The sequence below is a fragment of the Bison bison genome, unplaced genomic scaffold (genome assembly GCF_000754665.1).
Source record: "Bison bison bison isolate TAMUID 2011002044 unplaced genomic scaffold, Bison_UMD1.0 scf7180017864200, whole genome shotgun sequence".
Taxonomy (NCBI): Eukaryota; Metazoa; Chordata; class Mammalia; order Artiodactyla; family Bovidae; genus Bison; species Bison bison.
Genome location: NW_011494772.1, coordinates 2202436 through 2209227, shown reverse-complemented (window position 1 = coordinate 2209227; position 6792 = coordinate 2202436). Strand labels below are relative to the sequence as shown.

General features: G+C 35.4%; 1 non-coding gene across 1 annotated transcript; it reads right to left on the bottom strand.

Moving 5' to 3' along the window:
* Positions 1–4210: 4210 nt before the first annotated feature.
* Positions 4211–4282, bottom strand: TRNAC-GCA. Its single transcript has one exon. It is a non-coding gene; the product is annotated as a tRNA-Cys (tRNA).
* Between the last annotated feature and the right edge of the window lie 2510 nt (positions 4283–6792).

Genomic DNA, 6792 nt, shown 5'->3' with positions numbered 1-6792 from the left:
CAAGAGTCTTCTCCAACACCACAGTTCAAAAGCATCAAATCTTCTGTGCTCAGCCTTTCTTTATAGTCCAATTCTCACATCCATACATGACTACTGGAAAAACCATAGCTTTGACTAGATAGACCTTTGTTGGCAAAGTAATGTCGCTGCTTTTCAATATGCTGTCTAGGTTGGTCACAGTCTTTCTTCTAAGGAGCAAGCATCTTTTAATTTCATGGCTGCAGTCACCATCTGCAGTGATTTTGGAGCCCCCCAAAATAAAGTCTCTCACTGTTTCCGTTGTTTCCCCACCTATTTGCCATGAAGTGATGGAACTGGATGCCGTGATAATAGTTTTCTGAATGTTGAGTTTTAAGCTAACTTTTTCACTGGCCCCATCACTTCATGGCAAATAGATCGGGGAAAAAAATGGAAAGAGTGATATATTTTCTTCTTGGGTGCCAAAATCACTGCAGATGGTGACTGCAGCCATGAAATTAAAAGATGCTTGCACCTAGGAAGAAAAGGTATAACAAACCTAGACAGCATATTATAAAGCAGAGACATCAGTTTGCTGACAAAGGTCTGTATAGTTAAACCTATGGTTTTTCCAAGAACACTGTGTGCCAAAGAACTGATGCTTTCAAATTAAGGTGTTAGAGAAGACTCTTGAGAGTCCCTTGGAAAGCAAGAAGATCAAATCAGTCAATCCTAAAGGAAATCATCCCTGAATATTCATTGGAAGGACTGATGATGAAGCTGAAGCTCCAGTTCTTTGGATGACTGATGTGAAGAACTGACTCATTGGAAAAGACCCTGATGCTGGGAAAGATTGAAGACAGGAGGAAAAGGGAACAGCAGAGGATGAGATGGTTGGACAGCATCACTGACTCAATGGACATGAGTTTGAGCAAACTCCAGGATGTGATGAAAGACACAGAAGGCTGTTGTGCTGGAGTCCATGGTGTCACAAAGAGTCAGACATGACTTGTTGACTGCACAACAATTCCTTGGCTTGCATATGGCCGTCATCTTCCTAAGTCTTTACATATTCTCCTTTCTGTGTTTGTCTGTGTCATAATCTCTTCTTACAAAGACACTAGTCCTATTGGATTAATGTCCACCCTAATGATCCTACTTTAGCTTAACTACCTTCAGAGAGGCAGTGTCTCCAAATACTTAAGGTTTCTGCATATAAATTTTTGGAAAATACAATTTAGTCCAAATAACTAGTTAATTTAAACATGATGTATATGAGCCTCCTCATCCATCTTGAGATTGTGATGTTGAGACATGGTATTAACTAACAGAGTTTATTTTCAGGGATGACAAACATTGCAGAAACACACTCCCCTGACAACATAGCCTTAGCAGTAATTGTTTTTCCTCCCAATATCTATTCCTTATCGTAGAAATAGTATACACATTTGTCAGGGAACAATTCCTCATCTGTTCACTCTAGTAGCTGAACATTTCCAAATAGTGTTAACCTCTTCTTAAATATATTCAGGTGCCTGACCAAACTGACTGGTTAAGAGGAGAGCATATGAACTAAACAATCCCATTACAGTTTAACATCCAGAGCCAAGGGAAGGGACTGCTTCTGAGAAAAAGCTGAGAACACGTAAGCCCAGAAGTTCCAAAGTGTGCCAATCTGGTCTCATGAAAAGTACCAGTCTGCAGGGACAAAGGATAAAATTAATACACAAAGATTACAGACAATGGGCAGAGAGTCCAGACAATTCAAAATTTTTGATCATCTTCCAGTTGTTCAAGCTGTTTTTAGAAAAGGCAGAGGAACCAGAGACCAAATTGCCAACATCTGCTGGATCATCGAAAAAGCAAGAAAGTTCCAGAAAAACATCTATTTTTGCTTTATTGACTATGCCAAAGTCTTTGACTGTGTGGATCACAATAAACTGTGGAAAATTCTGAAAGAGATGGGAATACCAGACCACCTGACCTGCCTCTTGAGAAACCTGTATGCAGGTCAGGAAGCAACAGTTAGAACTCGACATGGGACAACAGACTGGTTCCAAATAGGAAAAGGAGTACATCAAGGCTGTATATTGTCACCCTGTTTATTTAACTTATATGCAGAGTACATCATAAGAAACGCTGGGCTGGAAGAAGCACAAGATAGAATCAAGATTGCTGAGAGAAATATCAATAACCTCAGATATGCAGATGACAACACTCTTATGGCAGAAAGTGAAGAGGAACTAAAAAGCCTCTTGATGAAAGTGAAAGAGGAGAGTGAAAAAGTTGGCTTAAAACTCAACATTCAGAAAATGAAGATCATGGCATCTGGTCCCATCACTTCATAGGAAATAGATGGGGAAACAGTGGACAGTGTCAGACTTTATTTTTAGGGCTCCAAGATCGCTGCAGATGGTGACTGCAGCCATGAAATTAAAAGACTCTTACTCCTTGGAAGAAAAGTTATGACCAACCTAGATAGCATATTGAAAAGCAGAGACATTACTTTGCCAACAAAGGTCTGTCTAGTCAAGGCTATGGTTTTTCCAGTGGTCATGTATGGATGTGAGAGTTGGACTGTGAAGAAAGTTGAGCGCCGAAGAATTGATGCTTCTGAATTGTGGTGTTGGAGAAGACTCTTAAGAGTCCCTTGGACTGCAAGGAGATCCAACCAGTCCATTCTGAAGGAGATAGCCCTGGGATTTCTTTGGAAGGAATGATGCTAAAGCTGAAACTCCAGTACTTTGGCCACCTCATGCGAAGAGTTGACTCATTGGAAAAGACTCTGATGCTGGGAGGGATTGGGGGCAGGAGGAGAAGGGGACGACAGAAGATAAGCTGGCTGGATGGCATCACTGACTCAATGGACATGAGTCTGGATGAACTCCGGGAGTTGGTGATTGACAGGGAGGCCTGGCATGCTGCGATTCATGGGGTTGCAAAGAGTCGGACAGGACTGAGTGACTGAAGTGAACTGAACTCATCAATGCACATTGTTGTCATATGAATTAAAAAAAAAAAATCTCCCTTTTTCTTATCCTGGCTCAAATTTATATTTCGGAACTTCTAAGAAAAGGTTACTCATTTTGTCTCTAATGAGACAGAAATGGAGAAATACAGCAGCAGAGGTATAATCACTTGCTACTCCATTTTGGAAGTAATTTTTGAAAATACTGTAATGTATGTTTTTTTTTGTGTGTGTGTGTGAACCTTGCTATAAGAAAATGTTTCTACTGGTTCCGTTTCAAAAAAGCTTCCAGATGTACATTGTATTTATTCAGTTTTGCTAATATGGAAGATGAAAAGAAGCAACCTTATCATGGAAATGTGAATTAAACAATAAAGAATACAAAGAATGGGTCAGTCTGTGTTTCCCCATCAGGACCTGCAATGCAGCGAGATCTGACCATTTAAATGATTTGACCCAAAGTTACACACTCAACAAATAATTTGGTAAAAAACTGAGACAGTTCTGAATATATCTGTGAATACTACAGAAGTCTTTTACTTAAGTTGTGTTGCAACTTTCTTTGCTAATCTTAATAATAACACCAACCAGATCAATGCTGCCAGAAACAGTTGCTTGAATACATCCTATAGCTTGAGTAACATAATTATATTTTACTGGATAAAATGAAGGTCAAAAATTTTCATATAATAAATGGATTGACATTGGCATCTCCACTTTGTTTCCATGGTAAGTATCAATGTTTTTTCTATGCTAGATGATTTATTTTAAGGAAAGTGCGTGAATTCCAGAATGGTAAGAATTGATAGAACTTCCTGATTCATTCACCCACTTTCAGCACAGTGAGTGCAACATGTTGCATTTTTCTTATAATACTTTACCTGTTTTACATTATATTATATGGTTTTAAATAACTTAAAACTAGAAATAGACATTTAGCTTAAAAAATCTGCATAGAAAATATAGGTTGATACCAACTACAATAGCACAGACAAACAACAATGGCAAGGTTGATAAGGTTAGTGTGGGTCATTCCTCACCTATGTGAGAAGGTAAAAATAAATCTTAAAATACAAGTTTAAAGATATTGGCAAATAATTTGGAAAAATGAAAATTTTAAGAGGACAGTTTGAAATAAAATTATATGAAAGTGAAAGTGAAGTTGCTCAATCGTGTCCGACTCTTTGCGACCCCATGGACTGTAGCCTACTAGGCTCCTCTGTCCATGGGATTTTTCCAGGCAAAGGAACTGGAGTGGATTGCCATTTTCTTTTCCAGGGGATCTTCCCAACCCAGGGATTGAACCTGGGTCTCCTGCATTGCAGGCAGATGCTGTACCATCTGAGCCACCAGGGAAGCCAAAATTACATGCCTTATGGCAAATTGTGAATTTCAGCCTAACACTGATATTCATTCTTATATCTAATACTTGTATGAAGTCATAATGACTGGCAAAATATTTTTACAATATTGTTTATAACATTTTAATCTCCTCCTTAAAAGTTTAATGTTTATGTATCTTTTATAATATAAATAATATATTAATTGTTTTCTATCTGAGCCACCAGGGAAGCCCCTAATATTATAGTACCTGCTTATAATTTATACATAACTATGCATACTTCTGTGCATATTCAAAAAGTTTTATTATTCTGGTACCCAACTGGAGGTTAGATTCCAAGGAATCTGATTAATGCCAATACCATGTATAGTGTATATACAGAATTTACTAGCAAGTTAATCTTATTTAATTGAAAAAACTAGATATACATTTCAGGATGCTTCTTTTCTATAAAGTAAATTGAAAAGATAATAAGCAAAAGGTGCATAAGACAAGAACCAAATTCAAGAGGCTTTCTATAATAGTGTATTTTTTCTAGGATTTGACAATAGCTATACATAAGGAACTCATTTAAATGCTCAGATATGAGAAATTTTCAGCTTAATATAGGCCCCCAAAAATGCAGTTCCAAAGGAAAAAAAACCTTCCCTGGTGTTTCAAATAAATAATTCCCACTTATAACATTATAAAATATTTATTCATATATTTTCATGTATTGATGTATAAATCATCTCTCTCTCTTTATTCTCTTTGTTTCTGGAAATACACCAGAGACAGACCTGCTATGGCTTTGTAATCCTTAGCCTATAATGAGTCCTCTGTTGGATGCAGTATTGCATATATCATGACTTACCACTTCTAACTCTTTTTTTTTGGCTGTTAATAAGGCCTTTTGATGATCAGAAGTTCTAAACCAAATGCAGTCCAGTTTATCAATTTTTTGCTTTATGGTTAGTGGTTTTCTATCATGCTTGAAAATTTTTGCCTATTACAACACTAGAAGTTCTATTTTTCTTTTAAACATTTTGTTTTCTGATTTTTTAAGTCATATCTGCAATCCAGTCAAAATGAATTTCTTGTATTTAACTCTAGACTTACATAAAACAGTACAGAGGACTTTCTCCAAAAAAGAGATAGGGTAGTTTTCAGGTAGAAACGGGACAATAAACTGCTATATTTCAAAAGCCAGTGAAACAAACAGAGGGCATTTTTTTTTTCTTCTTTGCTGTTCCTTATCTGTTTGTTAATTTTTTCAGTCTAGTGTCATTTGTTTTAGAGCATTTCCTATATTCTGAACTTGGTAAATTACATTCATGTAGTAAATCATCATTCTTGCTTCTAAATCTCAGTTTACTCTATAAGGTAGTTAGATCTAAAAGAATGATTCAAGTCCTCCTCCTCTTCTGCCTCCTCCATACTGTCTTCTTGATTCTACAAGAATACTTTATAGATGAGCTTTATGTTTTACCTTCTTTCTCATTAAGTTATATAATTTCTAGATATTTTGTTTTTATATTTGTATGTTTTGTGTGACTTGATGTGAAATTGATCAGTGGATCCAGTTTTCATGTGCCAGTTTCATTCAGGATAAAATCCTACATTAATCTTCCACCTAATAGTTTTATTTTTCTTTGATGATGTTACTAGATCCATTATTTCACAGTAGCTTCTTGTGTTTGTTTGTTATGTTTTGGTTTAGCTCTACCATTTCTTCCACATTTTTAATTTGGAATTCTTCTCTAAAAATAGATTTCCTCTCATCAACTATTTGGGTATAGTAAAATATAGAAAAAAACAGAAGGAGCAGGACACAGTTTTATTCTTTCACTTTAATTTGCTAATTCTCAGATTAGAGTTAGGTTAAAACAATTTTCAAAGTTAAACAATGATATATTTTTAACATACTAACTCAATGAGCTTTAAAATATGGTTGTTAATATATTTAAATTTAATACACACATTTTTTTTTGATGCTTAAAATATTGCATCCTTGAAAACAAAGAGCTATTACGTGTTGATTTTGTGTCCTTTAGCTAATCTTCTGTAGTACTTGATAGCTTTGTCTTCTGGAATGAAAATTTATTTTTTTTCAGGGAGTTCTGATTTGTTTTGGTGGAAATTTTATTTATTAGAGTCCACAATGTAGTGACCTAAGTGATAGGAATTCTCATTGCTACTTAATATTTTATTTTTTCCAACCCTTGTCCGTGTACACTGAAATGTGTTAGGAAACACTTTTTTTAGGAAAGAGAAAAATAAATGAGTTTATATTAATATATATTTCAAATTAAAGATTATGATACAAATGTAACATCTATCTTTTATCTTTCTGCCTATCTACCCATCCAAGTTCCCTTGTTTCATTTTGAACTTCAAGGGTTTTTCACTTTTATATCTAATTTGGATTACAAATCAAATACTAAAATAAATGAAACACAAAAACACGGTACAATCAAGAATATTATAACAATGTGGGCCATGTAACTGGGAACCACGGAAAAATTTATATTAATAATAATTATCA